This window comes from Aethalodelphis obliquidens, unplaced genomic scaffold (assembly GCF_003676395.1).
Source record: "Aethalodelphis obliquidens isolate GAN/ISIS:26980383/991018 unplaced genomic scaffold, ASM367639v1 scaffold1, whole genome shotgun sequence".
NCBI lineage: Eukaryota > Metazoa > Chordata > Mammalia > Artiodactyla > Delphinidae > Aethalodelphis > Aethalodelphis obliquidens.
In genome coordinates, this window is record NW_020837945.1 from 13,503,935 (window position 1) to 13,521,800 (window position 17,866).

General features: G+C 43.7%; 1 protein-coding gene across 5 annotated transcripts in view; it reads left to right on the top strand.

Annotated features, from left to right (window-relative positions):
- TIAM1 (TIAM Rac1 associated GEF 1) overlaps positions 1–17,866 on the top strand; it is a 407,413-nt gene that overhangs the window by 244,140 nt on the left and 145,407 nt on the right. For all 5 annotated transcript variants that reach the window (XM_027101391.1, XM_027101428.1, XM_027101400.1 and 2 more), the window contains one exon: positions 16,250–16,427. The gene's annotated coding sequence lies outside the window, so the exon portion shown is untranslated. The remainder of the gene's footprint in view (positions 1–16,249; positions 16,428–17,866) is intronic.

Consider the following 17,866-nt stretch of genomic DNA (forward strand, 5'->3'; position numbering starts at 1 on the left):
CTCCGGCCACGCAGGCTCAGCGGCCATGGCTCACGGGTCCAGCCGCTCCGCGGCATGTGGGATCTTCCCGGACCGGGGCACGAACCCGTGTCCCCTGCATCGGCAGGCGGACTCTCAACCACTGCGCCACCAGGGAAGCCCTGCAAATATATTTTGATGCTGTTCTCCATGTTGAAGTAAAAGAGAGCCACAACTCTGAATGTTGTTGGCTACTAGGAGACTTAAGCTTGGAGGGATGCTTTTGTCTAGAAATATATGGCAAAGTTGACATCATGAAAGTCAGGCCACTCTCTCAGTGACCCCTTCATGACCTGAAGCCTGGGGTGACCAGGGACACCCCAAGTAGACCTTTCTTCAGAGCTCAAGTCAGGTGGACTTGTGGGCTGGTATTCAGTCTAGAACACCTGCTGGCTATTCAGTTGTAAACATTCTAGATGGGATACTTTTTTTTTTTTTTTTTGGTACGCAGGCCTCTCACTCTTGTGGCCTCTCCCGTTGCGGAGCACAGGCTCCGGACGTCCAGGCTCAGCGGCCATGGCTCACATGGCCCAGCCGCTCCGTGGCACGTGGGATCTTCCCGGACTGGGGCACGAACCCGTGTCCCCTGCATCGGCAGGCGGACTCTCAACCACTGCGCCACCAGGGAAGCCCTGTATGGGAATACATTTTATTCTCTTTGTTCCTTTGGCTGATATTGACACCATTACTAGGTACTGGAGAAAAAGTCTACTGGGACATGGGATGGTTAATATTATATGTTAACTTGACTAGGCTGTGGTGCCCAGTAATTTGGTTAGATACTAGTCTAGAGGTGGCTGTGGGGTTTTCCTGTTTTGTTTTGTTTTTCGTATGTCAGGCACTCTTCATGTACTTTTGTTTTTTTATAATTTTTATTGGAGTATGGTTGATTTACTTTCTGCTGTACAGCAAAGTGAATTAGTTATACATATACATGTATCCACTCTTTTTTAGATTCTTTTCCCATATAAGCCATTACAGAGTACTGAGTAGAGTTGAGTTCCCTGTGCCTGCTATACAGTAGGTCCTTATTAGTTATCTATTTTAGGTATAGTAGTGTGTATATGTCAATCCCAATCTCCCAATCTATCCCTCCCCCGCTTTGCCCCCGGTAACCATAGTTTTATTTTCTACATCTGTGACTCTATTTCTGTTTTGTAAATGAGTTCATTTGTACTTTTTTCTTTTTAGATTCCACATATAAGTGATATCATATGATTATTTGTCTTTCTCTGACTTACGTCACTCAGTCTGACAGTCTCTAGTTGCATCCATGTTGCTGCAAATGGCATTATTTTGTTCTTTTTTATGACTGAGTAATATTCCATTGTATATATGTACGACATCTTCTTTATCCACTCCTCTGTTGATGGACACTTAGGTTGCTTCCATGTCTTGGTTATTGTAAATAGTGCTGCAGTGAACACTGGGGTGATGGTATCTTTTCGAATCATGGTTTTCTTCGGATATATGCCCAGGAGTGGGATTGCTGGATCATATGGTAGTCCGTCCGTCCTTCCTTCCTCCCTCCCTCCCTCCCTATATTTTTTAGATGTGATTTAGCATTTAAATCAGACATTGAGTAAAGCAGATTATCCCCCCATAATGTGAATGGGCCTCATTCAATCACTTGAAGGCCTTAAAAGTAGACTAAGGTCCTCTAGAAGGAAGCGATTCTACTCCAAATGACTTTGAACTCAAGACAGCAACATCAACTCTTCCCTGGGTCTCCAGTCTGCTGGTTTGCCCTGCAGATTATGGATTTGCCAGACCTTGCAATCTCATGAGCCAGTGCCTTGACATACTTATCCATCCATCCATCCGTCCATCCATGCATCCGTATCCTGTTGGTTTAGTTTCTCTGGAGAACCTTGACTAATACAGGGGCCATGTGCCGTGGAACCATGTGATAAAAAGTAATGAGCTGTGGTCCCTTCTTTCATGGAACTTGTGATCCTACAAGAGGAGATGGATTAAGACAGGTATTCAAATAACTGATAACTGCGGGGATTCAGAAGAGAAAAGTGATGAAGAATATCTTGGAAGAACAGAGCTTTGTAAAATTTTTCAATAAAACACTCCATAAAAAGGGAATTAATCTCTAACCACTCCATGTGCCGTTTTATTTTGGGGGGAAGATGGGTATTTCATCTTAGAAAATCATATACATTTAAAATTTTATTCCGTTATCAATCTGCACCAACACCCCTGCTCTCCTTAACCTTCTGAGTAAATCTTTGAGTAAAACTGACTCTTCTGAAAGTTGTTCCTTTAGTCCTGTGGCTCTTGTCTCTGCTGGGTGTGCCAGGGGTGTTTGTACATCATCTAGCAGTGCAGGGGTTGACGTGGCGGCATTCTTGAAGGACACTGAATGTATCTTGAATGTGCATTAGTTTGGTTTTGCAGTGATGTATAACATTGAGTGGTTTGGGCAGAAAAGATGGATATTAGTGATGGGGATTAAAGGCAAAAAGACTTGCATTAAAAGGATTAAGAATAGGGGGACAGCGTAGATATAGAAGATACTTTAGGGACCTTGGAGAAAGAAAAGGGGAAGAAGAGGAAAATTTGGAAAGAAAGAAATGAACATGAAGAAACCCTAACTAAATACCAATGAAGGATGTCTTCACACACGCTGCCTCACTTCATCTCCAGCACAGATCTACAAGGGGGATTTCCTATTTTGCAGTTGGAGAAAGTGGTCCCTAGGGATGGTAAGTGACTCACTCAAGGTCATGGGGACATTGAATGGCAGATGAAGACTAGCTCTGACTGCATCCAGACTCCCTGTTGCATTTATAAATCTGGCTGCCTTCTGGGAGGGATCGTAAGTGTGGAAGGTTTTGAGCCAGAATGGTGTGTCAAATTTGAGCAATCAGTGGGGTAGCCATATGTAGGCGTCCAGAGCAGCTTAGAAAGAGGGATTTGTGCTGAAGACCGAGATTTAGGTAGATGACAGTGTGGAAGGAAGGAAGGAAGTTTGTTAAAGAGAAAAGTACTCCATCTGGAGAGCTAGATAGAAGGTTGTGGCGGAAACTACATTTGGGGTGAGAGATGCAGTTGAGAAGTATAAGGTCATGGATGGAATCCAAGGGGAGGGAGCATTTTTTTTGGAGTGGGGGCAGATCAGCAGGGTCAGATGCTGATGGGAGGCCTCCAGTGAGAGGTCCTTTTGTCACCTGGATTGGAAGCTGGGGGGGGGGGGGAGAGGGAGAGAAAGAGAGAGAGAGGATTCCTTCCAGAAGAGGAAACCGTGTTTACCCACCTATGAGGATCAAAATTTTGTTCAAAGATCTTTTGTTAAATGATTTTTCTCTATGTGTTACTGTTAGCCTTTATTCTTCCAGACTATGTAATTGAAATTTCTTGACTATTTATCCTGGCTGTGTCTGAGATAATCCCCACTGAACAGTGCAGCGATGTTTGGAAACGTGTTTTTGTTTACTGCTGCTTTTTTTTTTTTTTCGGTACGCGGGCCTCTCACTGCTGTGGCCTCTCCCGTTGCGGAGCGCAGGCTCCGGACGCGCAGGCTCAGCGGCCATGGCTCACGGGACCAGCCGCTCCGCGGCATGTGGGATCTTCCCGGACTGGGGCACGAACCCGTGTCCCCTGCATCGGCAGGCAGACTCTCAACCACTGCGCCACCAGGGAAGCCCTGCTTACTGCTTCTTGGCCAGTCATTGTATTGTCTTCCAGGGGTTGGGGATGAGGAAGTTGCAATGAGTCCTTCCTTTGTGTATCATTTTCTTTTTCTGCATATGGCATGGTTTTATTAACGACTGGTGAAGGGGTATTGATTACTGCCTTGATTGCAAAAACACAATTTAATGGCCCCTCTAGAGCTAGTGCTGTCAGCAGATAATTTCAGAGCAGCCTAAGGTTTTCAGCATGTGTCTACCGACCTGGTCTTCTGAATGGTGATATTCCCTTCTTGAAGATTCTGGGAGATTTTGACAGTGCTGTTATGTTGCTTCACAGTAAGCCCGAGATGTAGGTAAAGTTACAGAGGCATTCCTATGAGTTTTCCATTAACTGTCTTTCCTTATTTTTTCTTAGTTTCCAGACTGGTTTTCTCTGTCCTAGAACAGTGGTCTTCAATATTGGATATATGTGCAAGATGATTTCATTAGGGTGTGGGAAGGACATTTCAGAATTTGTATTTCTCTCTCTGTTATGCATTTAAATTTCTGTGTACTTCTGTTCAGTTCAAATAAATTACGCACATTATAAACAGATACAGAAATTGAAAATGTACATAATTTATTTGAACAATAGCCCAGATATGTAATTTATACATTGATTAAATAAGTGAGAGCACACACTCATTCTGTTTCGGGTGAGCATGCTTGGAACGATTTTATTGAATGGGGATTCCCATAAAGCCATTTGCACACTAGTGCCCTGGACAGGAGTGTCCTCATTAATTCTTAGCAGGCAGGGCCTGGTGTCTTTCGCTCGCCTTGTGCGTGGCCTCATAGATATTACTTGGCAATGAATGTCAAGCTTTTAAAGCTAGTTGCTATCATACAAGGAACAGATTTGCTTTGTGATTGCGTGTATCGGTTTTTCTGCTCTGGGACTTTGATGTACTCCTGTTGTAGAAATGTTCCCGTAACCTCCCAGGAGCTGTCTTTGTGTTGAAGAGGTTGATTATCCTCTTATGACGTCAGGGAGGTGCGTGTGTGCTTTGTTTGAGTTTTTTTTTTTCCTTCTGCTTTTAAAAATCCAGTGTGCAATCACTTTGGCTGCTTTTTATTTTTCTCCCAATTTGTTACTTGTCTAGGATGAATGTTAGTTGTTATTTAGCCAAAAAGATCTTGTACCAGTCTTTAAAGTAAGAATTTGTTTTCCATCTCGCATTTCTGGGGTTAATCTCAGTGGCACTTTTTGCCTTAATCACGTCACCTGTTTACTGTAAAAAGAATGCCCAGCAGAGAGAATCTCATGGTGGTTTCCATTATAATACTTACAGGTTTTGACTTAAGCAAGTTAAAAAAATGTGGAGTTCTTTTCAAGTATAGGGACCATAGAAAGTTCTCGACCATCCTCTTAATTTTATTTTATTTATTTATTTTTAATAAATTTATTTTATTTATTTATTTTTGGCTGCGTTGAGTCTTTGTTGCTGCGCACAGGCTTTCTCTAGTTGCGGCGAGCGGGGGCTACTCTTCGTTGTGGTGTGCAGGCTTCTCATTACAGTGGCTTCTCTTGTTGTGGAGCACGGGCTCGAGGTGTGCTGGCTTGGCTCAGTAGTTGTGATGCACGGGCCCAGTTGCTCCATGGCATGTGGATCTTCCCTGAGCAGGGATCAAACCCGTGTCCCTTGCATTGGTAGGTGGATTCTTAACCACTGCGCCACAAGGGAAGTCCCCATCCTCTTAATTTTAAAGGGGATGGATGGTCAGAAAGGTTGGATTGAGTTCCTTGTGGCCCCATAGTTAGTGCGTGTCTTTCCTGCCATCCCTCTGTCCCCATTGCCGTGTGCCCCACTCCTACCGTCCCTATCGTGGTCACTAGCAGACCATAACTAACTCAGAGCATTGCCTGAAATCTGCCTGGTGTTGCACAGCTGTCAACTTCTCATCTCACCCGCTCACAGAAAGGTGAAGTGAGTGCCCTTAACTGCTACCTTTCTTTGAAGTGATGCTCAGGCACAGTTATTTATACATTGCAGGTGCATTCCACTGTGCTTGGCACAGCTTTGGAACATCAGCCTTGCAGCCAGTGATCTTATTTAATTTATTACCCCCATCCCAAGGTGTGAGCAAGGGCCATAGTGGGTGTTCCTGTGGCCCTAGGGAGTTTGGGGCGCTGAACTCAAAGCTGATTTACATTTTAACTTCGTGGCACCAAACTTGAGGCATCAAGCTTTTCTTTTTGTGTTAACTTGTCAATGCTGTTTAATCCGTTTATTATTATAGGTCTTGGCTTAGTCAGTAAAAGTGTAGTTGAGATAGCGTTTTTAACTTGTGGCCTCTCGCAGGTTATCAGATGTGTGGGTTTTGTTGTTGTTGTTAAGTTCTTTGATTATACAATTGGCCAATATTTGTGTCTCCATTTTGATATCCTTCCTGATCTAAGCATTTTGGGAGGGTATCCTTCCTTCCTTCCTTCCTTCCCTCCTTCCTTCCTTCCTTCCTTCCTTCCCTCCTTCCTTCCTTCCTTCCTTCCTTCGTTCCTTCCCTCCTTCGTTCGTTCGTTCGTTCCTTCCTTCCCTCCTTCCTTCCTTCCTTCCTTCCTTCCTTCCTTCCCTCCCTCCTTCCCTCCTTCCCTCCTTCCCTCCTTCCCTCCTTCCCTCCTTCCTTCCTTCCCTCCTTCCCTCCTTCCCTCCTTCCCTCCTTCCCTCCTTCCCTCCTTCCCTCCTTCCTTCCTTCCTTCCTTCCTTCCTCCCTCCCTCCCTCCCTCCCTCCCTTCCTTCCTTCCTTCCTTCCTTCCACCTTGAGTGGAATGGACACCAAATTTCCAGTAGGATCGCTGCTGCCTGTGAATTTTGGCCTCTCAGGCACAAGACTTTTGAATTGGGTGCCTCATTTGCCATCACAGTGGAAGGTGTTATTATCACCTTCTGTTTTGTCAGTTACCAAACTGCAAATACCGGAGGTGTCTCTCCCTTCTTTTTCTCGTCTCCTCCTTATTTCTCACAGGTGTATGTGTGGCCACCAAGTTCTGGGGACTCTACCTGCTCACTCATAGCACAGAATGACGGAACAGGGGGACGTAGGACAGCCTCATTACCCCAGGGCTCTCACTGTCCAAGTGAAGGCCACCTTACCTCCTCCAGGCACTGCCTGATGGGTTGGTTGCAACAGACCTCCACCTTCTCTTTCACGTTACCCCAGGGGATGTGGAGGGATGGGGGAGAGAAAATGTTCGATCGTGTAACTCCCCTCATCAAATCCCATCACAGACTCCATTGCACATAATCACGTCTAATTTCTCTGTGTAGCATCCGTAACCCCAACCCATCTTTTTAAAGGCCTCATCACTTCCAGCTCTTTTCCATGCACTTACTTCTCTACAACGTTGGACTGATGCTTTCATTCCTCAGAGCCTTTGCTCTTTTCCTGGAACGCTCTGCCCTTCTTTTTTGCAAACTCCCTCTTATCCCTGTTCATTTCCTCCCATCCTCACAAGCCAGGCCAAATCTGATGAACCCTTCACGACCAGATTTGACTGATAGTTTCCCCTGGCAGAATTAGTCTGTTTTTTTCCCATCACCCACTATTTTTAAAAAATTATTTAAGTTTTTAATTGAAGTATAGTTGATTTACCATGTTTCAGGTATATAGCGAAGTGAGTCAGTTATACATATATGTATAATTTTTATCAGATTCTTTCCCATTTTTGGTTATTACAAGATAGTGAATATATTTCCCTGTACTATACAGTAGATCCTTGTTGTTTATTTTATATATAGTAATGTATATCTGTTCATCCCAAATTCCCAGGTTATCCCTCCCTGTCCCCCCATCATTCACTATTAATAAGGCCAGATTAGCCTTTACAGCCGTGTCTCAGAGTGGACAAGTGTCTATCATTTTCTTAGGCTGCGGGCACCGTAAGGAAACGGTCTATTTTCTCGTCGCAGACATAATGTAGGTGCTCAATAAATATCGGTTGAGTTGAACTGAATTGGTAACAATCAGTAAAGTTCCTATGTAGACAATCTGCTTTACCCAAATAATTCACAAGCAGTTTTTAGATAGTTATAACTATTTAAAAATCTATTCTTATATCCCCTCTTTCATAACATGCTAACCATTGTAAGACACACCCCTCTTTTATGTACCACCAAGCAAGGAAGAAAATGGTGCCGATTTTTATCACACCATTGTGATTGTGAGATAGTATATTCAACTTCAGAGACCTTCAACATGAAAAATCTGTTTCTTAGAGTCAGTGAAATAAGGAATTGTCTTTTACCTGTTAGAGCTTGTAGTCTTAAATATATAACTGCAAAACAATTTGAATTGATTTGCAAGTACAAAATTTAAGTCATTTTAAAAGGTTTTCCCATTTTAAAATGAGGAGAGAGTAAAGGAGCATTTTAGGCTAAGTACCCAGGGGTTGACTTGGGAAATAGTGTTCTGTCACTCTGTCTTATGACTGAGTCTTAGTCTTTTTCTTTGAAAAGATGAAGACTTGCAGGTAAAGAATCACTGCTATTTTGAAAATCCTTGGAAGGAATTCCTTTAAAATTTTTGTAAAAATTATTTTATTTGACTTTGAAGGTTCTTTGCTGCACTGAAATTTGATTAAAATCCTATCTTCTCACCTAAATACATATCAAGATTAATGTCCCCCTAGCAATGGTGTTACATGGGACCCCATGACAGCTTCACTTTTTAGGTTGGGCAGCTGTGTTTTCCACCTTTCATGTTTGCTTATTGACTTGCGGTTATTAAATCAACTTGCTAATCAGATATTCACATGCAGGTAGAAACTTAACATTTCTAGCTTTTCTTAATGATTGGTTCAGTAATCTATACTTTAAAAAAATAATGGTCTTTTATTTTTCACTATCTAATACATTCCTATATAGCATACTATTTCAATTTAAGATTTTTTTCCCGTTTTACTGAGAAATAATTGACAAACATCACTGTATAAGTGTAAGGCATACAGCATGATGGTTTGACTTACGTATACTGTGACATGATTAAGATTTAATTTAAATTGACACAATGAGGATACTTAATAAGTTTTCAAATGGATGTATGGTCAACTTTTCAAATTTTTAGTATATGCACCTGTATTTCTTAACAACATTTCTAGCTTTTCTTCCTTCCTCTTCACCCTTGGTATCTGGATTACCCAGTTCTCTCTTAAACCATTTTCTCCTAGAGAAGTTTGCCATCTTGTACACACCTTCCACCAACACAAGTACCACAGTGGTGGGAACAGAACCAAGGAGGATGTACCAGGTGCCCAGGGGGAGCGATTCCTTCTGATGGGCCCTTTAGCCTCAGAGCATAAAGGACCAACAGCGTGGATTCAGTGCACCCCCGCCTGGTGGCCCCTCAGAGGGACTTGTGATATCTCCTCTGTCCTCTATGACAAAGGCAGTCCCAGCCCTCCTTGCTGGCAGGCAAAGTTGCCACACCGGCCACCTGCATGCCTGGCCTCACTCCAGGGAGCTCTTGTCTGATTCACAGAGTGACCCTCCCTTTCTGAGTGGGAAAGGCAGCTCCGGGCCAGGGAGCTGTGCCTCGGGTGGTGGCGAAGGAATGAAATTGCCAGGATGACCAAGTCGTGCTCTGCTTTACGGTGAGGGAAAAGGACTCCTTGACATCCTGACTGTATTTTAGGCTGAAGGACTTCCTTCTTGGCTGCATGATGAGAGAACAGGTGAAGGGAAAGACCAGGTTGCAGGGGCTGGAGACCATCATGGAAATTGCAAGCTGCCGTTTCCTACTTTTGGGTCACATGGGTGAGCCCGGAGAAAGTCTTAGAGGCAGGCAGCGGCTGCCGGGTCTGAGTATCCCGTCTTTTATGGTATACCTTCCTCTCCAGGGCTCACACAAGGCCAAGGCTGTGTCCTTTAGAATGGAGACTCCCCTATCTGCCTTCCAGGTTCAGCCTCAGCCTTGGATAGCCAGAGGAAATGAGAACCAAATTCCTCTCCTTGAGCTTCAGTCTTTGACAGTGAAAGAGGAGCTGCCCTCCTCCACTCTGTGTGGTGTCTCAGGAAATGAGGCCCTTCCTGAGCTCAGTGAGGCTCCTGCAGCTGATGTGGGGATGGGAAGCAGGTCTGCTGAAGGGAAGACTCCTGGGCGACTCGAGTCTGGAAAAGATGCTGTTGGGTAATGTGATCATGTTTTGAAATCTCTTCTAAACTAAGACATTGTTATATTTTCGAGAAGATTATTCTGAAGTGCAGTTGAAAGATTATACACTCTCTTGTGTTTCACAGGAGTTATGGAAGCAGCTGCAGCAGAGTACCATCCCCTCCCACTGTCCTCTGTGGGCACCTGGATACCCTAGTTCTCTCACTAGGAACTCTGTTAACTTAAGCCACAACAGACATCAGCATCAGAAGTTAACTGCAGTCAGCTCCATTTCCATTTTCTTTTGAGATCAGTTGTTCCATTCTCTCTTACAATGCCATGGGCGTGCGTTTTCGACGTGACTCAGACTTGAAATTGATCCAGGAGCCCAGAGCTGAACTCTCACATCGTATGGTCACTACGCTTGGAATGGTGGGTGGAATTCTCAAGAGTTCAGTAGCTTCATGGCTTCTGAGTAGGAGTGATGCTGCTTAGAATTTTGAAAAATTATGTGATTCTCGTGGTCTGTCCTGAAAAACACCCCATTAAATCCATTTCAGTAAGCTGGGGCCTCCTTTGAGCCCTTTTTAGAGCCAAGCAGCGGGGGCTGTTTGGGAGATCTGATGGCAGCTCTGTAACACTGCCCTTTGTGACTGGTGGTTTCCAAACACTTTGTAGTGAATGATGCAATGCTGGAGTTGAGTTGTATGCATTGGCATTTGTCAGTGTCCAAGTATAGTTGCAAGACAATAAACACCAAGAACCTGGGGAAACTAAAGAGTAGTATTTTGGTCTAAAGCCACTTACATGATGCCAGTCAGATAGTAAGCATTCCTTAAATGGTACATCTCCCTGAGTGGGGGGAAGAATATATTACTTCACTTTGAAATGCACTGACTTGACTCCTATGAAATACAGTCGTGTCTGTTCCAGATGAACCTGTTGGTTAAGTATTGCCAAAGATTCACTGTTCTAAAATTAAAGTTATCATTTTAGTAGAAATTTCTCGACTTACTTAGCTAGCTTAAGAATATCGATTCTATGAATGTTTCCTCACTTAGTTACCTTGGGATGCATTTGGATATGCTGAGAAGTTGCATTGCTCAAAATCAGGGCAGTCTTTGGATAGGGGAACTTTCAGGAATTTTGTTTGGCTGATTTGGGCGTCTGTTTTTACTTGCCTTGGAAAACATGGTTGGGCTAAAACCATTTCATCCATGCTTTAGGGAATAGGAATTTGGAAGCCCTGTCTAGCTCATTCATCTGTGTTGAGGGATCATCTTTTTTTTTATGCGTTACGCGGGCCTCTCACTGTTGTGGCCTCTCCCATGGCGGAGCACAGGCTCCGGACGCGCAGGCTTAGCAGCCATGGCTCACGGGCCCAGCCGCTCCACGGCATGTGGGATCCTCCCAGACCGGGGTACAAACCCATGTCCCCTGCATTGGCAGGCGGACTCTCAACCACTGCACCACCAGGGAAGCCCACAGTCTCAGTTTTTACACAAACCAGACAAGCTCACCCCTGATGGAACTGTCCCTTTATGCCAGGTGAGGTATGGCCGTCTGGTAGCACAAGCCAGCTACCCTTGGGCATCGAGCCAGAGAGCTCCATCTCCCTCATGCTTACCACCCCTCAGCCCAGCACTCTTTGGAGAGCAAGCAGGTATTTAAAGAGATTTTCCTGGAGGGTAAGCAGCCTCTCTACCACTCAGGATCATACCTTTTCAGACCTTCTGTCCCTGAACTGTGATTTTTTTCCTTTAATCCATTATGAAGACAAGAATCAGCCATATGAAACTTGTCGCTGAGCCCATGTGAAAGGATGTGGTTCAAAAAACGTGGCTCGTTGTATCACAGTGGCCTCAAAGGACCACTGGTGGAAATGCCTGTCTGATCTTGGTACCTAGAACATTTGTCCTTCTTCTGAGCAATTGATTAGGACATTGTGAATTTTACAACTGCCCTGTTTTCCCTGTATGAGTTGGCTGTAACAAAAGCTTGCTGTCAAACTGAGCCAGCTGGGTAGAATGATAGGGTCTGCGTTGTTACCTTGATTCTGCCCTCCTTCACTTTGTCTTAACCTTTGTATTCCTTTTATTATTCCAGTAATAATTTCTCCTATTCTATTTTAGATAATGTATCTTTGGAAGTCACTCCTGAGTCCTTTTTTTTTTTTTTTTTGGTTGCATTGGGTCTTCATTGCTGCACGCGGGCTTTCGCTAGTTGTGGTGAACAGGGGCTACTCTTTGTTGCAGTGCACGGGCTTCTCATTGCATTGGCTTCTCTTGTTGCAGAGCATGGGCTCTAGGTGTGCGGGCTTCAGTAGTTGCAGCATGTGGGCTTCAGTAGTTGTGGCATGCAGGCCCTAGGACGCACGGGCTTCAGTAGTTGTGGCACACGGACTTAGTTGCTCAGCGGCATGTGGGATCTTCCCAGACCAGGGATTGAACCCGTTTCCCCTGCATTGGCAGGCAGATTCCCAACCGCTCTGCCACCAGGGACGTCCCCTGACTCCTTTATTGAATATAATAATGGTTAAAATCATAAGTAAAGAAAATGACTGATGAATTTTTCTTTAACCTTAATTTCTGAACCATTAAAAAATTTCCAGTGTCCTAGATTAATCCATCTGTCTGTTCATCCAAGGCTGATTTTTGGACTAAATATGAATACTAAAATCTAAATTCTTCTGGTGCTTATTGCATATAAAAATATTAAGGATTTCTGACGTGTTTAGGATTTAGATCCAACACTACTGCTCCCAGACCACTTTAAGTTTCAGGGTAAGGGGAAAACTTTCTGATTCTCATTAATTCAGTAATATGAAACACTTTTGGGCACTAAATCATCATGAACAGCGTAAGAATTAACATACTTTTGTAGTCCTATATAGTTTATAGTGTTTTGTTTTGATTCTCTAATTTCCGTCTTATAACAACCTTTTCAGGTAGGTGTTAAGTAGAGTAGATAATATTACACATCGTTATTTTTCCTGCTAAGTGTCAGAATGGGTAGTTTACTTACCCAAGGTCACCTAAGTTAGTAAGTAATAGAGCCTGGTATATGAACTTAGGTATTTTGAGGGCAAGTACAATATCCTTTTCTCTATACACTTTTTTTTTTTTTTTTTTTTTTGCTGTACGTGGGCCTCTCACTGTTGTGGCCTCTCCTGTTTCGGAGCACAAGCTCCAGATGCGCAGGCTCAGCGGCCATGGCTCACGGGTCCAGCCCCTCCGCGGCGTGTGGGATCTTCCCGGACCGGGGCACGAACCCGTGTCCCCTGCATCGGCAGGCGGACTCTCAACCACTGCGCCACCAGGGAAGCCCTCTCTATACACTTTGATTCCTGGAACTTGCAAACACTTAAAAGTCACAGGATGCCTCTTATGACTGTTTCCTAAAGGTGAAAAAGAAAGTTCTGGTGTGGCAGACATTGTAGGAAAAGCCATGGATTAACTGCCGTGGACACCGCATTTCTGACAGTTGTCATATTTTCATCTCACATGAGACTGTCAGGTTGGAGTGATGGGACTTCTGAGCCCTGTCTATTTTTGAGGTATCTGAAGTCTGGGATTAGTTTTGGTAATTCCTTCCCCTCCTCCAGCTCACACACTTCGCTGTGAAAACTGGTAATTTGACACCTGACACAGAAATGGACTCTCCGGGTTGAGACGAATCTGAGTGAGACTGTGAAACGCGGCACATTTATCGTTCACTTCACTAGGGGTCATCTTAATGTAATGCAGGCCATCCTGGTCCTGCCAGATTTTGTCAGGTTTGTGCCTGTGCGGGGGCTGTGGCTAATTGAGTCAATCACATCTTCCAGCTGGATTAATGAATTCCCCTATTGTCTCACAACACATTTAAGGCGACCAGTTTCAACTTAGAACATAGACCCAGTTTCAGTGAGTTAGGTACCATGTTTTAAGGAAGCCCCCATGATAGTGGCCCTTCTGTAGCATCCTCCTTACCATTTACAAATGTTGAATAATAGTGGAAATAATCGCCGATATTTATTGAGAACTGACCAAGGGGTAGGCGCTAAGCTAATTAGGTAACCTAGATGATCTCATTTAATGCTTCTATCAACAGAATGGCTTAGGAACTCTTATCCCCATTTGTAGAGGAATAAATTGACATTTAGACTTTGCCTCAAATCACCTTGCAAGTAAGTGGCAAGGCTGTGATTTGACGCCTGTAGTGGGACTCCAGGCTTGAACTCCCAACACTGAGTTTGGTGCTTAGCTGCCTCCTGATGAAGTTGAATTCTTTGCAGCTCTTAAAGAAAACCTGGAGTCCTGGTGGCTCTCGGGTTGCCATGGTATATACCTTCACAAGGCCATGGAGGACTTAACCCACTGTGAGTGCTCGATACGTACTGAGTGCTTGATGACACCCTGCAACCTTAGCATATTTGCTGATTGCAAAGAACCACTATGTGTCTCTTCATCCATCTGTATCGGGGGTCAGTTCCACAGCCAGGCTCACAGGTAAAAATTTTTTTCCCACCAAAATCAGAAAAAAAAATCATAGCAAATAAAGAGTTTTGTTTTCCTGCATGTTTTATAAACCATGCCTGGTAACTTTCACTTTCTTCCCCATGTAGTTTTTCTGCTCAGGGGTTAGAAGAATATAACAGAGAAACATTTTAATTCTGGTAGTAGAATATGGACTTTTTTTTTTTGTTTAAGTATAAAAAAAATGCATTTTCAGCCTCCGTTGTGCAGGTGGAGGACAGCCGCCTGCAAGGCCCGGTTTGCCAGCAAGAAACCAGCCTTGCAAATTATTGGCAGCTGGTACTGTAATGAGTCCATTTCAATATAAATGGGCTGTTGCTTATTAATTTCTGCCAGTTCCTAAGCAATTCAGGAACCGCTTTGAAAATTTAAAACTTTGCAGAGATCAGCTTAAGGAGGATGCCTGGGAAAGAGAGGGAACAGGACAGCAGTGGGAGAATTATGGGAAGGACATGTATTGTAGGGTAATAATGGGGTATTGCTGAGAGCTCTGCTCCTCTCCTGGCAAGCGTGAGTCACCAAGTTTACGGCGAAATAGCACGTTTTCCAAGATAGAGAGAACTGTAACTTCACTTATTGTGCTGTTCTCTATGGATGTATATATTTATTTATTTACTGTCTTGGTGTGGCAGCCTTCTACACCAGGAGGCAGTTTTCTCCGTGGTCCTGTGCAAGCTGTTTGTCATCTTGGGTTCCCACCTTTATTTCTTTATTTATTTTTGGCTGCGTTGGGTCTTCCTTGCTGACCGTGGGCTCTCTCTAGTTGCGGCGAGCGGGGGCTGCTCTTTGTTGCAATTGCGGTGGCTTCTCTTGTTGCGGAGCACGGGCTCTAGGCTCACGGGCTTCAGTAGTTGTGGCACGTGGGTTCAGTAGTTGTGGCTCGCGGGCTCTAGAGTGCAGGCTCAGTAATTGTGGCGCACGGGCTTATTAGTTGCTCCGCGGCATGTGGGATGTTCCCGGACCAGGGCTCGAACCCGTGTCCCCCTCATTAGCAGGCGGATTCTTTTTTTTTTTTTTGCGGTACTTGGGCCTCTCACTGTTGTGGCCTCTCCCGTTGCGGAGCACAGGCTCCGGACGCGCAGGCTCAGCGGCCATGGCTCACGGGCCCAGCCGCTCCGCGGCATGTGGGATCTTCCCAGACCGGGGCACGAACCCACGTCCCCTGCATCGGCAGGCGGACTCTCAACCACTGCGCCACCAGGGAAGCCCAGCAGTCGGATTCTTAACCTCTGCGTCACCAGGAAAGTCCTCGGGTTCCCACCTTGATGAAGCCACCAGCAATAGGTGCCACCTGTGGGCAGCCCCACAGAGGAATGGTCGTAGGAGAGGAATGAGGGCAGCCACCCCAAGGAAGCCCTCGGGGCTTTCTCCTTTCTTTAGTATCTGCAGTCTCACCTCAGAAGGCAGGCTTTAGAAAAAAAAGACCATTAATACTGCTTGTTTGTGGAACTTATTTTGAAAATATGTATATGATGAGAAGGTCTATGTACTGAATTTGGTCTTTTGTTTAACTGTCTTTTAGCATTTTCTTCAACTTCTCTGGTAAATATAGCTCTACTTTGAGAATAACTGAGATGCCCTTGTTTCCTTTCATTCATCTCTGTTGTGACTTTTTAAACTTTAAGAGGGAACCATGGACACCATTTCCCAGTAACCTGTTTCTGTTATGCGATACCTTCATCTTTAGAGTTAGGTGAAAATGATAAAATAACTGAGTTTGTCAGGCTCTTTATTACCGTGACTGTAAATATGCTTGTGTTTATTGATTTATCTGATTATGTCTGTTATTTTATACCTGTAGCTAAATGTGGCATTGTTCAATTTGGTATTTGTGTGGTATTTCACACAAAATGGATGTTGGAGACTTGACGTAAATGGGCTCGATGGAAAATTCCTATCTCCTGTGTTCTGGCTAACCATTTGCTTCTCTTTTTCTGTCCTCTCCAGGTTTTGGGGACATTCTCATAGACTCAGATGAGACTGTGATGGCCACCCCGAGGGGCCAGTGCTAATACGTTTCCCAGCCCCAGTCATTGTTCATCCTGACATCATTTCCAATCTCAATATCTAAATGCCACAGTGCTCTTGGGGCAAGTTGGGCTGGGAACCACTGTTGCCTTGTAAGGTAAGTTTGTGTATGTGTATTTGAGCCTGTGTATATCCCCATGAATTAATGGTGATGCGTCAGAGGTGGTGAGACAGATACATTTTAGCAGAATTGCCATTGCTGTGTTGTATGTAGCTTATGGAAGAAAGAATTTGGAGTCACTTTTTTTGGATTAAGGTTACACCCATCTAACAAGTCCAAAGTATTAGCATTAAAACTAAAAAAAAAAGAAAAAAGCAAAAGCAGGTACCTGTCTTTTTCCCCCTGTGAATTTCCCTCAGGGTCTTCTACATTTATTCCCGAGCTTTGCCATCTTTAGATGGGATTGTGTTTGAAAAAGGCAATCCCAGCTTCAAAATCCTACTTCAAAACAATGATATAGTTTGTTTCTAGTTTGGATAATCTTTTAAAAAGCAAAATAAATACAGTCAAAATAATAATCTTTCTAAATCAAAGATCATCTTTTATTTGTTGCAAAACTTTCCTGTTTAGTCTCCTGTGTTAGGGGTATTTGTGTGTGACTTGGCAAAACGCTTTTCATGGGTTTGTAAAGATTTAGCAAAAACTTTCAGAACTTTGTCTCAGTTTAATCTTAGCTCTTTTCCCCCAACCCCCCTATCCTGTCTTCAGGCTCAGCCTCCAGTAGGAAAAAAACAGGCTTGAAACCAAGCCCTCCCACTAGAATCTAATTTTAAATTTGCAATCTGTTGTCCTGTGATTTTTGCTTCAAATTTAACTTTGAAATAAATACATTTCATCCTTTCTTTTGCAGTTTTGGAGGTCTGTTTTCAAGTCATAGAAGGGTAATCATTACGTTTATTTTAATAAGTTTTTAAATACCTCGGGAGGGGTCAAAAATTTTATTAATAATAATCATAATTTATATACATCATTAGATGCCTTATGCTTGGATTTCACAGTGCCCTTATCAGCAAGAGAAACCTTGCTTTAATAGTTAACTTTTGACTTGAATATAAGTTGGGTCATCTTGCGCCCACTAATGGGCTCTAATATTTTATATTTTTGGAATACCCTTATTATAGGCAATCTGAGTGATGAGCATTTCCATTGAGAAGAGCTGTACGGAAACTTTAATTTATTTAAATGGCCAGTGTAATAACAAGTAAGGCATGGTCCCTGCCACCGGGAGATTATAATAAAATGCGAGGGGTCTACATACAAAGCCAGACAAGTGTGTCAGTGTACAAATAACCATGCCACAGACACGATGTGAGGAGGTCGAGCAAAGTGCCATTGGAACATAGAGAAAGAGTGATTAAATTCCAGCTCCATAGTATTTTCTTTATCTTAGGTAATTTTCTGGAGCCATCTGTTTTAAGTTTGGGTTTGGTGCTGTTTAATTGTAGCTGTCAGTGTGGTACCCCCATCCTTACTCTCTTCAATTATCCAAGAAACCTAGGAACTTAAAGCATTTATTTATTTTTTTTCTTTCCTTA